This window comes from Furipterus horrens, unplaced genomic scaffold, assembly GCF_987537825.1.
Source record: "Furipterus horrens unplaced genomic scaffold, mFurHor1.1.pri manual_scaffold_6, whole genome shotgun sequence".
Taxonomy (NCBI): Eukaryota; Metazoa; Chordata; class Mammalia; order Chiroptera; family Furipteridae; genus Furipterus; species Furipterus horrens.
The window spans coordinates 140,142,939-140,158,848 of record NW_028327176.1 but is presented as its reverse complement, the minus strand read 5'-3'; the positions used below and the strand labels follow the sequence as shown (position 1 = coordinate 140,158,848).

At 37.0% G+C, this 15,910-nt stretch overlaps 1 long non-coding RNA gene across 1 annotated transcript in view; it reads right to left on the bottom strand.

The window, feature by feature from the left end:
* LOC150007506 (uncharacterized) overlaps positions 1-15,910 on the bottom strand; it is a 231,965-nt gene that overhangs the window by 88,278 nt on the left and 127,777 nt on the right. Inside the window, exon 2 of the long non-coding RNA XR_016511823.1 lies at positions 2,187-2,293. This is a non-coding gene — a long non-coding RNA (uncharacterized LOC150007506). The remainder of the gene's footprint in view (positions 1-2,186; positions 2,294-15,910) is intronic.

Here is a 15,910-nt window from a genome sequence, read left to right as displayed (position 1 = left end):
CACTGACCTCACAGTGAAAGAATTTTATAACTTATAAACCCATAAGGATGAAAAGAATAATAGAGGAGAAAATACCAGATAAGCAATATCAAATACATTTCTAAAATATATACAACTGGATGTATAGTAACTGCTTGTAAACCAGATAAAGCTGAAACCTCAACCTGAATTGAAGGAAGCCAATAGAGTTTTGCCTCAAAAACTCAGAAAGTCTCAGGAAACACGAAGTATCTCTTAAGGTGAAATGTTAATATAGTGGGAAGTGGTGTATGAATAAAACAAGAGGATTAGTTGAAAGTTTACCTAAGAAACAGTTAGATGTCAGATTCTTTCCCTGACCCCAGTAGATCAGAGATTTACACTCTGTAGAGATATATACAGCAAATACAGGGTGAGATGTTCTACTGAGTGATAGGGATGAAATGCAAATCCTTGTGACAAATGGTGAGACCTGCAGGTCATTTTCTGGTTCAGTTCCCAGAACACAGACCACTAGGCTCTCACCCTCCAAGCATAAAATCGGAGAAGTCTTCTGCAGAGAAACTGAAAGGCCCAGAGAAAACATTTACATATATGATATTTAGAGCCTTTATTAAAATGCCATATTACCACCTCATAGCACCATTAGTAAACCTCCCCAAGTAATACTTCCCCATATAAGGCCTTCCAAATAATTATAAGGCCCTTACTCTTAATATAGAGAGATGGCCAAATATGTGGAGAAAATCTTCCAGCAGAAAGAGAGAAACCAGAACAGATTCTGGAATCTGAAAGGTGTGAGGTTTCTGGATAGAAATAGGAAAACTTTTTAAAAGACATTAAAAGGAAGCTTTCAAAGTTCTGAGGAAACATTATTTCCAATCTAAAATTCAATAACTAGCCAATGTACTTACAGAATATAAATACAAATCAACTGTAGTTATAGAATGAGGATATTCTGGTGCATTCAAGGTCACAAACAGTTTACCTCCTATGTATTCTTTTCAGGAATCTTACAGAAAATAAACCTCATTGAATAGTTGGCAGTAAACCAAGAAAAGAATTCAGGAAACAGAGATCCAGCCCAAGAAAGAGATAAAGGGGTAGCTCTAGAACCATGATGAGGGCTCTAGGATGGATATCAGCAAGAAAAAAATTATAATGTCTAAGAGGATTAAAAAGGAAACTGATTCACTTAACATAGGTATGCCTATCAAAACAGAGGATGCCTGTAGAAGGTAAATTCAATATATCTTATGTATTAACATAGAAAAGGGTGATAGTTGAAAAATAAACACACTGGTTATCGAAGGAAGAGGGATTTGGAAATTGAAAAAAGTGATTCAGCGTATGCAATGACTGATCTGAAAGAAAATGCCAACACTTTTTAATGTTTAAAGCATGGTTGCAAGAAACTCTAAGAGAAAAAATACTTAAAATCAACTCTATTGACAAAGTTTTGCCAACTGATTTATTTGAAAAGCTCTTAAAATGCACAAACATACTATTTCAATGATATCTAGATTATATAGAAAGAACTGTTGCTTGTCAGAGGTGTCATTTGTACCTAATTCTAAGTACTGAACTGAATGTCATAGATGTGTTTTTCTCTTAAAAATTGTGAAGCAAAATAATAGAATGAACTGTCGTGTTTAACCTTCTTCCTAAAATTAAAACTGGCTAAAAGTTAAAATTCCTGCCATGAGACTCCACAGTATTCTTACAATAAAACTTTAACTTGGGCTAATGTGAGTGGCTAACTCTTCCCTGCAACAATCCCTAATTGGCATGTGTAATAAAACATAAGCCATATAAATAGAACAAGATTTCATGGGAAAGTTCTTCAGCTCAGCTATTTAGTGATTATTTTTTAATCAAGAGTTCTTGATTACAATTTCATTCCTACAGGAAGAGTCTGCAAATATAAAAAGGATCACTTTCTTTTTCACCTCAATCTAGTCTTAATTCAAATTTTGGATTTAACTCGGAGTCATGTCCATCAAAGCCTTTCTGGGCAAAGAATGAGCTTGCATACATACATAAGGCAATTCAAAAAAAGATATTTTCTAATCTTAACCAAACATTGCTCTTCCCTTCTCATACTGAAACTACAGGGTAAGTTCATTCCGATACAACTGCCATCACAAAATCATTTTAGTAGACCCTTAACAATGGTAAAATTGACCTCATCCTCTCAGTGTACTTACACACTTTCCGTATAGGCTCAGGACATAAGGAGTCAAAACCATCTCTGGTGCTCTCTGACATATTGGAGATGAAACAGATTCCACAGGGATGCATACAGCAAGGACATCTAGAAGCCAAATGACAAAATATTAACATCTTCAGGTTCTGTCTGTGCAGACACAGGAGCAACTATAAATTTTAAAACTCTGAGTGTACTGTCAAGAGTCCATTTTTTTGTTATGCTTTTGTTATATTTCTCAGGGTTTCACCAAATAATATAGTAATAACCATGTATGATGCCAAGTGGGTAGTTGAAATACTGGGGGGACACTTTGTAAAATATATGATTGTTTAACCACTATGCTTTACAACTGAAACTAATACAAAATAATATTGAATGTAAACTGTAATAAAAAAAATAAACAATTTCCCTATTGTTAAAAATTAATATATATATACATATATATATCTTCATATTCTGAAACTAGTTTTTCTATATCAAAATTTTAATTCCTCTGTAACTTGTTAATGTTAGTCTCAGTTTTAAAGATGGATAAAATTTCAGACAGGGTATTGGCTTCTTATGATGATTCATTTAAACATTTCATGAATTTTATATCTAGAACTTTAACTCATTTATAGAAAGAAGAATATCTTAAGGGCACCTAATGTGGTGTATAAGAAGATAAGCTTTGAAGAATTAGTGTCACCTGAGCTGGAGTGAAGTTTCTTAAAGGTAAATGGGGCTAATACTAGCATCTACTTCATGATGGGGATGTTAGAATTAAATTTAACAGTGCCTGACACATAGTGTTTAAAAAGTATGAGATTTATTATTTTAATTACTAGTCCTTATTAATTCAAAATTTACATATACTTCCCTTGCAGGTAGTCACCTCCTTTTAATTAATAAAGGCAGTTATTGTAGACTGCCCTACAGTCAAAAGGAGAAAGCAGCAAGGGTCAATGGTGAGACAAAGAACTTTCAACGAGCCCAGGGACTACCTCGATACTCAAAATCAACATCAAAAGTCAGTAGCAGAGTCCCCAGAAATGAAAACAGAATAGTTGTACAGCACTATGCAGTACCTGACCAAAGTATTAGGAGCTGCATTATGATCTGCCAGTTCCCTCTACTTTGGGCCAGGTCACTAGACAGGAACAGTAGATCCCTTACTTCTGCTTGGCCTGGGTGTCCCCAAAATCAGAATCAAAGAAAATGTCTATGAGTAATTTATTTGAATGCAATCTCAGGAAGTATGATCAAGGGATAAGGGAAGTGAAATCAGAAAGACAGAAAATCAACACTAGGATGTACTACCAAGTCAGTGTCATTATGAGCAACTGGTCACTTAATCTAGCAACACTTTCTAAAAAGCCTTATGAAGCTGACTTCGGAACCATGTCTTGTAAAAAAATTACAAAAATCCCCAAAAATGTAATATCAGCATAAGGATAGACTATGGATCAATGAAATAAAATTGAGAGTCCAGAAATAAACCCTATGGTCAATTCATTTTTAACAAGGGTGCCAAGACTTTTCAACAAATGATGTCAAGGCAAATAGTACCCATATGCAAAAGAATAAAGTTGGAACCCTTCTTTATATGCTATATAAAAATTAACTCAAAATGGATCAAAGATCTGAATGAAAGAGCTAAAACTCTAAAACTTTTAGAAGAAATATTAGGATAAATGTTCATGATCTTGGATTTGGCAACATATTCTTAGATATTACACCAAAAGTACAAGTAACAAAAGAAAAATTAAAACTTTGGACTTCATAAAATTTAAAAACTTATGTGCATAGAAGGGTACCATCAAAAAAGTGAAAAGACAACCCACAGAATATGAGAAAATATTTGCAAATCACATATCTGATCAACAAATACAATACAAACACATACATGTAAATAAATGTTCACAGCAGCGATGTTCACAATAGTCAAATAGTGGAAACAAACCAAGTGTTAATCAACTGAAGAACAGATTAACAAAATATAGTACCCATGCCATGAAATATTATTCAATAATAAAAGAATGAAGTAACAATAATGTTACAACATGGATTAGTATGGTAAGTAAAAGAAACTAGACATAAAAGGTCACACATTGTATGATTCCATTAATATCCAGAATAGGTAAATCCATAGACAGAAAGCAGAAAGCAGATTAGTCTTTGCCAGGGGATGGGAGACGATGGTATGGGTCCCAGCTGTTCAATGGTTACAGTGTTTCCCTTTGAAGTTACAAAAGTGTTTTGGAATAAGAGAGAGGTAATGGTTGCACACTATCATAGATGTACTAAATACCACTGAACTGTACACTTTAAAAGGGTGGTTTTTTTTTTTGTTATGTGAATTTCACTTCAATTTTTAAAAAGTATACACAAAAGTGTCCAGTACAGACTTCTCAGTCCTTGGATTGTTAGAGGTCTAGCTATCTGACATCAAATCACAGACAAAGCAAATAGATAGAGTTACTGAGTATATTATAGATCACTTGAAAGTAGGAGAGTGGTATACAAGGTATATGTTGGGAGGTCTAGTGGATTATTTGTAGCGGCTGTTCTCAGCCCGAAGTTTTGCAAAATGTCAGATGCAGGGACACATTGAAGCAATAGATGCTCCATGCTTATTAGTCCTCTGCCTAGACTTAAATTGTCTATAATAATCACTACCTAGTTCTGTGCTATTTAAGAATAATGTCTACATCACCTTACAGAAAAGTACCATGATATCTCTCAACAGGTTTATTTAAGGCAATGAATAAGAAGAACAAATCGCAAAGGTAAGGGAGTAGAAGATATCTTTTGGATATGAATTTATATCATTGTAACTAGAATTAATGGCACAAAGAGCCCTATAGTTTTCTCAATAAATAAATCAACTTCTAAAATAGAAAAAATATCTAAACGTGAAGGGATTGTATATATAATTTTAAGAATGAAAACATACTATCACACCTTTCTTTTATACTAACATATCTCATTTATATCCTGATTTATTTACTTTAATAGATAATATTGATCTCTGCTCAGTTTTGAAAGTAGTAATTTTCAACATTTCTGGTTATATCTTTATATAGAGCTGAAGTCACACAGCCCCAAGACAAGCTAATCAATACCCTTTTTAACTAATTAAAGTTTATTAAAATCATAACAATGAAAACGCATACAGAGAGACACACAGCAAAATCTGCTTAGGGGAAGTGAAGAATCTCTTCTTGCATCGCCCCCATCTTCTTTAACCTGCTTCTTAACAAAAATTCCCCGTTGAGATTCAAAGGCAAAGGAGAGGTGTAAGTAACACTGCTGATATCCAGGAGCCCTAGAGAAATAATTCATTGCTGGCTAGAGAAACTTTAAATCCACTGGTTTCCTAGTATATCTTCATCTTCCTGCTGATTAGAACCCATTCTCCCCTCTCTGACCAATTCAGAATCAACTTCTAAAGAAATAATATGGAAGACTCTGACCTTTTTGAGCTTGAAGAATCCCTGGCACTCACCATATTGTTAATGATTCTCTTCCCCTTTCTCTTGGGAAAATAATATGTGAAATTTGTGACTGTCATCCACTGCTCTTAAGTGTCATATTAATGTTGGTGTGTCCTTTTTACAAAAATAAATTATACCCATGGCAGCAAGTTAGAGGGCATGCAATGTGTGCTAAATTCCTGTGTCTCTATCCAGAAACCACATTTGTTTGCTATATTTGTCTTAGAGAATAGAGGAACTATAATGCATTGAATGGTGGCCCCATAAAAGATATACCCATGTCCAAATCTCTAGAACCTGTGAATGTTACCTTGTTTGGAAGAAAAATCTTAGTAGTTGAGATTAATTTAAAGATCTTGAGATGAGATTATCCAAGATTATCAGAGGTGTGCCCTAAATCCAATGGTATCCTTATTAGACTGAAGAAGGAAGACACACAAAAGAGAGTTGACAATGGAGACAGAAATTGGAGGCATGCAGCCATAAGCTGAGGAAATGGAGGAATGTCTGGAGCCACCAGTACCTAGAAGAGGTAAGGAAGCTTTCTCCCTTACAGTCTTTGGAGGAAGTGCAGCCCAGCCAGGTGACACCTTGATTTCAGACTTCTGTATTCCCGGGTTGTGAGAAAATAAATTGTTTTACACCACCATATTTGTGGTAATTTGTTACAGAAGCTCTAGGACACTAATACAGGAAACATTCCTTGTACCTTAATAAAATAAGAAAGCTGTGGCCCGCATTTCTTCTTCAAGGGGAGATATCTTTCCTTTGAAGAAGTTGGCTGTAGGTTGAGGTAAAACTCTTCTGTGCCCATGCCTGCAACCACACTTTAACAAGAAAAAAGGCCATGCAGGTCACATTTAAACTTTAAGTAATATTGCCTTGGATGAGAAGGAAAGGATAATAAAAAATATCTTTGCCTGCTCTCTGTTTATTATAATGCTAAAACATCCATCTCAATGTACATTTAAAGGTAAAGAGTAAAGCTAGGCCAAATATGAGGGTAAACTCTAACTTTTCCAAGAATGTAAAGCAAGAACTAATGTCCTCAACTCCCAGAAGCCACAACTTGACATAATTCATCAGCTGGTCTTTACCAATCTTCCCACTAGTCATCAAGTATGACCCTACTTGGACCCTTGGGGAAAAGACCTTGAAGCTCTCTTTTGCTGGTTATTTTTATTACCTAAGTAGCTTAGTCTAAGAGAGAAACCAATTTATACCTGTTTCTTGACTGTGACAGGGAGAGGAGGAGGCTTTATGTGTATATGAGAGGGAGAGAGAGAAACCCTAGGGACTGAGTAAGAAATAAATAAATATGTATATATTTAATATATAAACATATAATATATAACATAGGTAAATAGGTAATTTAATTTTTAATTTTATCAACAACCTTGACTGAAAGTATTATTATGTTTGCTTTATGAATGATACTGGGGCTTCAAAATAATTTGCCAGATGTCAGCGTGGTACACAGGGGACTGCACCATTATTTAAAATCATGCTGTGTACTATTTCCACTGCATCACAGTCCAGTACCTTTCCACTGTATTCTTTCCACTGTACCACACTCCACCAACATTGCCATTATTTAAAAAAATAGAATTAAAAAAGGTATATTTAGTTCTAAATTAAAGATTGAGGAATAGCTAATAGCCTTTGAAAATTTGGATCCATAAAATAAAATGTCATTTCTTTTGATTTTTTTAATATATTTTTTGTTTAATCCTCACTTGAGGATATGTTTATTGATTTTATAGAGAGAGGAAGGAGACAGAGACACAGAGAAACATCAGTGTGAGAGAGAAACATTGATTGGTTGCCTCCCTGACTGAGGATCAAACCTAAAAGCTAGGTATTTGCCCTGACCGAACCTGCAACCGTTTGGTGTACAGGGCCATGATCCTGACAACTGAGCCACATGGCCAGAGCGAATTTTGTGTCATTAATTAATTAACTCCTTTAATCTGCTAATCAAGGCCTACGTTATATGAACCCATTTTCCAAAGATCTATGTTCTTGTTTTGCTATGTTTGAAGAGGAGGCATGTGCTGTCCCTGCTCCTTTCCCTGATATAAAAGATTGTCACATGTCTATACTATACAGATATTCCTCTCAACATAGCTACAAAAGGCAATTAAACTGGGCTTAATAATTTTACAGTTCTGTTTTCAGCTTCAAAAGGAACAAGGCTACATGTGAAACCTCTTTTTATGGGATCCTAATGATAGCATAAAGGAATAATTATTCATTGATAAAGGCAGAGTAAATCTCTTACCTGCTAAGGCTAATTGATTGAGCAATGAAACCACTATGCAATCACTTTTTGCTATTATTCATTCACATCAAAAAGAAAATTATAAGTAGCACTTAGAAAAAAATACTGATACCAGGAATAGTTTGTATTTATTTTAGATTAAGAGTTACTGAAAATCCATCTATGCAATACCAACACTAAACACACACACACACACACACACACACACACTTTTATTATCAGTAATGCCCTCATTGTATTCAATGCTGATTCTGTGAACTAAAACTAATATTAAACTGTCTGAGAATATAGTGCATCAGAAGTTAAGAGCAAATCTACACCTGGCAGTTGGAGTAAAGCCAACCATAAAAGAAACACACTGTTCATTTAGATTCTGCAGCGTGTGAGTACAAGGCTAAAACAGGTATCACCTATTTAAAGTTTCTTACCAGAAGTGCAGTATACGCAACTGAAGAATCATCACTACTGAGTAAATACCCATTTATTATGGGTACATAATACATTAGAATGCTCTAAATAAGAAAAAAACACTGCTTTTTAGTAGACCTCAAAGCAAAAAGGAAAAATAAATTCACAGAATTAACATAGATGAAAGTGACTGCATATACGGATATATTTAACACTAATCATAACCACAAATTCATTCCTTTAGAACCCATCACATATTAAGTGAACCCACAGCTAAGTCCTGGGGAAATGGAGGTGAATGAGAGAGACAAGATCCCTGCTTGTGTGTGTAATGGGCCTTAATGCATAAATCTTGGAGGACATCTATGTACACCCAAAAGACAAAGATGTACAAGCACTAAGAGTGTGAAGAGTATGAAGGAAGGGGTTTAATAGTGACTCACTAGGCCCAGTATACAGTGATACCTACTAAACTAACAACATCAATAATCCTTATATTTTCATGCAGCTTTACTGAAGTATACAATATATCATACCTTTCATCTCTACTAATAATCCTGTATCTTTGATCTCAGATCCACTCTACACTATTGCCATCCAAATTTGCTTCAGCTCTAAACCAGAATGGGGAAGAAAGAGGGCACATTGTGGTTAATTTTGGCTGATTAGCTGCTTCCAACATCCTTAATGACATCCTCAGGCATACAAACTATGCCTCCTAATCCCATTTAGGATCTAGATCATTCTTATCATTCAGAAGTCCTGTAAATAATACAAAGGAAGACTACATTTTCTAGCCCTTCTTGCAGTGAGAGGGGACCACAAACTGAGTAATGGCCAATGGAATGTGGATGGAGGTGATGTACACCACCTCAAACACTGGACCTTAAAGCTGGTTGCCCACGATATCATGCTTGTCTGTAAGGAACTAAATTATAAAAGAATGAGAGTAGAAAGAAGACATAACAGACTTGTCAAAGGAAAAGCAAGTTAAAAGTTCCAGACTTTCTTTGAGGAAGAATTGTTCTCATCGGAGACCATGTTATTACTTACGTGATTTTCTACCATGCCCACCACCATCAATCACTGGACTGTTCTACGCTATTTTTATTAATTTGTGTCCTTCCATACCCAACTTGCAAGTCATCTTCACAGGAATTGTTCCCCAAGTGCCCTCCCCATCTTCTGACGGCTTCCTGTCTGCATCCTCTGGTGCCCACAGATATTCTTTTCAACTGAGACAGCTCTTTGTCATGTGTTGGTTTTCCCTGTTAGCACCTGAAAGACAGAAATGCCCATTTTTGCCTCTCCAATATCCAGTCCAGACCTATGCCCAGAGTAGTTATTTATAAATATTTATTGAATCTATTTTAAATAACTGACATATTACCATTTGATAATGTTTTTGTTTCAAACTTATATTTTTGCCTTTCCAATAAGATGTCAAGCTGCTTGAAGTCAGGGCTGTATTATGTACCTTTCCCCCCCACAGGCTTATTTCTAAATTATGCATTAAGAAGAAAACCAAAAAAACATATTAAGCAACCATGTGGAATTCACTATTTATGTTTTTCCAAATGCTCAAAGAACAGTCAGAAAACTAAAGCCTATTTAGGGAAGGGGGAAATATATACATCCTACAGTTATTTATTACTTTCCCTTTAATTCTGAGCTATCTTCCTGGGCAATGGCTGGAAAGAAGATGTAAGAAATCTTCAGGAACAGGCACTAAAATAGAATTACATATCTGTCCTATTATTTTACATGAAAAATCAAAAGAAACAACAGGTATTCTTTCCATTTCTAATGGATACATAATTAACCTCCTACCACCTTGTAAATAAAATTGTAGCTATTTCTTTTAATGTGTTATCTAATACTTGCCTACCACATAAGCACTACTATTCATTGGTACAGTTTTCTTTATTATGAGGGAAAAAAAAGTATCTCAAGCTACCGTAGTTTATATTTTTGAAGATAATCTAAATTTCATTTATTCATTCTTTGCTACTGTAACTACTTTCTGATTTTAATTCAGATTCTTACATAGATATGCCCATAGAAAGAGGCTGTTGATGAGTAGATAAGTGTTAAAGTACATGACAGTAAATGTTCATTTATCATAATAAATTGGCATTCTAGGATATTCATCAATAACTGTAAAATTTGTAAATGTGTGTTTTTGCACAAAGACATTAAACAACTGGTTGCATGCTGACAATGTGGATCCTGCTCAACTGGACAAGGTAATTCCACCCAGTGTGGAGCACTGTTGGTCTTCCAATATTTCTCTTGGGAGATGTTCCACCATATTGTATACTTTACATCCCTTAATCACTTGATAATCTACTGCAGTATACTATTGCCTACGCCTTTCAGTTCTTGATCTTGGACATCCCAACTTCCTTAATTATATGAAATAAATTTCTGTTGTTTATAAGCCATCTACTTTATGGTGTTTTTGTTATAGCAGCCTAAACATACTAAAACAGTCCCCTTACTAGTCCTAGGCAGAATATGTCATCTCTATGAACTGCTTATTAATTTACCTTAGGTTTTAAATTTGTTTCCTCTTTATCCTATTTAGCTATAAGGAGGATACGGACATTAGAGGTGCTGGGAAGGAAAACATATGTTGAGTAGAATATTATGTGTCAGGCATTGAGTTGAATAATAAATCCTAATAACCTTGGAAGTGGGTTTTAATTTATGTCCATTTTAGAAGTAAAGAATTTATATCTCAGAGCAATTATTTTCTCAGAATCCAACAGTAGTAAAATAAACAAAATCATCAGGATTTGAATTCAGGGACCATCTACCTAAGTTACTGTCACTCTCTGCTAGTCCTTCCAGTTTAACACCAGTGCTTTAAAGAACCCCTGCATAAATAGATATTCATTAAGTATATACAAGATCAATGGCTTCTATGTTCTTTCAGTTAACAAGAACTCTAACAAGCTGGTGACCACCTGGGACTTTATAGCTTCTCTTCTCTTCATCCATGATCCACATTTTCCTTTAAAACTTGGAGACACTTCTTTAGGAGGTTCACCTCAGGAGTTTTAATTTAAAATAGCATTATCTTACCTCCTGGAGAAAGTCAAGTTGCATCCCTTGGTTTTCTCTGGATTAGGAAGGATAAAATGGGGTGTGGGGAGACTTTCAGAAATAATCAAATAAGATTTTATTGGAGTTAGAGGTTAAGAAGTGTGAAGAATAGCAAAGGAAAGAATCCTATTGGATATGAGGTTGATAAAAGGAATTTGGAAACTCCAGGGTATATAGCATAGCATTTGAGTCATAAGATGTGCACTATATAATATATGACCTCTCTTTTGATTTCCTAAATTCTATTGTATTCACTAAAGTTCATATATAAGTAGTTTTATTTTGTGGTAACACAAAGAAGAGGGAAAGATAACTAATAAAGATATTAAATAGAAGAGCATTCAAATTTTAATAAGAAAAATTTAATTCCTATAAAATCGCGCTATATAATTGTCAAACAAATACATAAGAAGGCTTAAACTTAATAACCTGTATGAAATATTGGAATGACCTGTTCTAGCCCTGGCCCTCATCAAAATTTTCTGAACTTAGAGAAATTTTCTTAAGAGTGTAGTTTATGGTTTCATCAACACACTTGTCTGAATCTAAAATTTTGGTACTAATTGAAGTTTCAAAAGCAAAGTATCAAGAGGCAAACAAAGGAGCAGACAGAGAAGTATGGGCCAAAAGAGGGAGCAGATCAAGGTTCCAGTGGGAGAACTAAGCAACAAGGAGATAGCCAACCTAACAGATGTACAGTTCAAAACACTGATGATAACAATGCTCATAGACTTGACAGACATGATTGAATACAGCAAATGCATAAGGAGAGAACAGAAGGCTATGCTAAGTGAAACAAAGGAAGATTCACATGAAATTAATGGTGAAGGGAAGGAAGCAGGGATTTAAATCAGTGACTTGGAACATAAGGAAGAAATAAACAGTCAACCAGTACAGAATGAAGAAACGAGAATAAGAAATAAAAAAAAAAAAAGGACTTCCGGCCAAGATGGAGGCTTAGATGGACACGCTAAGTCTCCCTCTACAACTAGAGAGGAATACAACTACTTCAAAACAAAGGATAACTAGAAATTCCAGAAAATAAAACTACACGGAAGCCCAACATATGAAGTTATAAACCAGCGGTGCCATTCGGGCAGGTAAGAGTTAAAGAGGGCAAAGCTGTTTGCGGAGCGGTGGGGCGGCGAAAAATCCCGGCGGCAGTCAAGCCCCTGGCAGTGCGCGACCCCAGCGCTGGGGAGAGCGGCCACCGCATCGCCTTGAACAGTGAGGCCCAGGGGGGCGGGAGGACGGATCCCGGTCTCCTAGCTGAATAACTGTGTGAATCCATTTTGGACCCCCGCCCCCAAAGAAAGAAAGCACCACAGGGCTGCAAAATAGGTCGCAGACAGGCGCCGGTCACTGACTTGTGACGCCAAACGGCGCCGGTCGCTGGGTCATTACGAGTACACAGGCACTGCCCCCGACAGCCGGCCCAAGAAAACAAAACGCATCTGTCAAAATGTGGCAGACAACTATAGAAATCCCGGTGACACAGCTCACCAGGCAGCAGATAGAGAACCTGACAAATGAACAGATAAGAAACCTGTCAGAGGCTCAGTTCTGGGCCATTGTTATCAGGTGGCTTACAGAATTCACAAAAGAGCAGGAAAAAGATAAGAAAGAAGCGAAAAACTTTCATAACGAAAGGAACAAAACCGCATACGAGACAGATGGTGAGGAAAAAATATCCAGAGTTCATTTCAACAAACTGGAATATGGAGAAGGAACAAGCAGTCAACCAATGCAGCGAGAGGAAATGGGAAGCAACAATGAGAGGATCAGAAACCTCTGGGACAGCTATAAAAGGCCCAACATAAGAATCATTGGTTTGCCAGAGAGTGAGGAAGATGAACTAGAACTTGAAAAATTGAGTGAAAATATAATAAAGGAGAACTTCCCAGACTTGGGGAAGGGAATAGACTTGCAGGTCCAGGAAGCAAGGAGAGTTCCCAAGAGACTGGACCCAGGGAGAACCACTCCAAGACACATTATAATCAAAATGTCAAAAATTAAAGATAAAGAGAGAATCTTAAAAGCAGCAAGAGAGAAGAAAAGAATTATGTACAAAGGGGTCCCAATTAGACTATCAGCAGACTTCTCAAGGGAAACCCTACAGGCAAGAAGGGACTGGCAAGAAATATTCAAAGTAATGAAAATCCAAAACCTACAACCACGAATACTCTATCCAGCGAAATTGTCATTCAGAATAGAAGGACAGAGAAAGTGTTTCCAGGACAAAATAAAACTGAAAGAGTTCATTAGATCCAAACCACTGTTATATGAGATGTTAAAGGGACTGGTTTAAAAAACAGAAGCTAAGGAGATGAAACAAAGGCAAACTAAACAGGCAACGAGAGTGGAAAAGGAACTGTGGGTACAGGAGGCATATTGGGGGGAGGTCAACAGGGAGGGGGAATGGGGAAAGGGAGGGAGATGATATAGGAATTGGGGATCAAGGTAGGAGGGAATGGAATAGACGGAGAGAGGTTGGGAGGAACTGTATGCACAACTAATGGACATAATCTAAAAGGGGGGGACAACTGGAGGGAGGGGGGCCACCGGGTGGAGGGGAGCAGAGGGAAGGGAAATTGGCACAAATGTAATATTTTAATCAATAAAACACATTAAATCTGAAAAAAAAAGAAATAAAAAAATAAAAAATAACAAGGAGAGGCTTAGGAACTTCTGGGAAAACTTTAAATGTGCCAGCATCTGGTCATATGGGTGCCAGGAGAAGACGAAGAGCAAGAAATTGAAAACTTATCTGAAAAAATAATGAAGAAAAACTTCCCAAATTTGGTGAAGGAAACAAAAATACAAATCTAGAAAGCGCAGAGAGTCCCACACAAACTAGACCCAAAGAGGACCACATCAAGACACATCATACTTAAAATGCCAAAGGTTAAAGACAAAGAATCTTAAAAGAAGTAAAAGAAAAAAAGAGTTACCTACAAAGGAGTTCCCATAAGACCATCAGCTGATTTCTCAAAAGAAATTTTGCAGGCTAGAAGGGACTGGCAAGAAGTATTCAAAGTGATAATAAGCAAAGACCTACAACCAAATTACTCTATCCAGCAAAACTCTCATTTAAAATGGAAGGGCAGATAAAGTGATCCCCAGACAAGGTAAAGCTAAAGGAGTTTATCATCACCAAGCCATTATATAAAATGTTAAAGGGATTTATTTAAGAAAAAGAAGCAGGAGATCCAAGATGGCGGAGGAGTAAATGGAAGCTACACTAACCTCCTCCCAGGACCAGTCTGGATTTACAACTTAATTTTGGAGAAATCATCTGGAATAACCAATGGAACACTAGCTGGAAAGAAGTCTTATAACCACAGAGAGACAGAAAAGGCCGCTACATCACAACTTGACTGGTAGGGAGTGCGGAGACGCGGAAGGGCTGGCTGGGCTCACATGGGTGGCAGCTGAAGGGACTGAGAAACAGCTCAGCAGCCGGGGATTCCCCCTGAGAAGGGCAGGGTCTAAACCCCCAGCTGGGCTTCCCAGCCTACAGCAACAGAGTGGAAAGTAAAACAGTATCAGCTGTGAAAAGTGAAAAGCCACAGGGTTTCTTGCTAGCCGGAGAGAAACAGCAGGAGAAAAAGAGCTCTTAAGTGGATCACATACGAAAATATTTTCGCCACCACTTACCCTGGGCTCAAGCAGAGGGAAGGCAGAGAGGACTGGAGACACTTGGGGAGAGTTTGGTGTGGTGGCTTTGAGGGGAGAACTGGAGGAGCAGCCGACTGGGTCCCAGTGCTGACTCATCCCCAGTACTGCGGGTAGACCATTCCCCTCCAAGTGGCGTCAGCCTGAGGGGAAGCAAAAGCCCTGCCTACAGGAATTAAGCTGCCACACCCACAGTCCTTAAGCCTGACAGCTAATCACAGATTGAGTAGATTAACAATCAAAGAAGACAGACAACAGCAGTAGATCCCTGGAAGTCTCCAACAGGCTGCCTAGGGCCAGACTGGTACATGATCTGACGCCACCAGAGGCAGATCCAGGAAGTGCAGATCATTCTAAGAAGCACCAACAAACAATAGGAGTCAAAAAAAATGGGGAGACAGAGAAACAACCTCCCATCAAAAGGAAAGGTAGAATCCCCAGAAAGAGTGCTAAATGAAATAGAGGGGAGCCAACTATCAGATATGGAGTTCAAAACATAGATTATGGAGAAGCTGAATGAGCTCAGCGGAAACTACAAAGAACTCCAGAAAAACTACAAGGAACTCACAGAAAATTACGTGAGCATGAAAAAGGACATAGAAGCTATCAATAAGAGCCAGGAGGAAATGAAGAATACGATCTCTGAATTGAAGAACACAGTAGAAGGAATTAAAAGCAGGCTAGAGGAAGCAGAAGATCGGATCAGCGAGCTGGAGGACAACCTACACAAAAACTCCCAGACAATGCAACAAAATGAAAAAAGACTGAACAAGA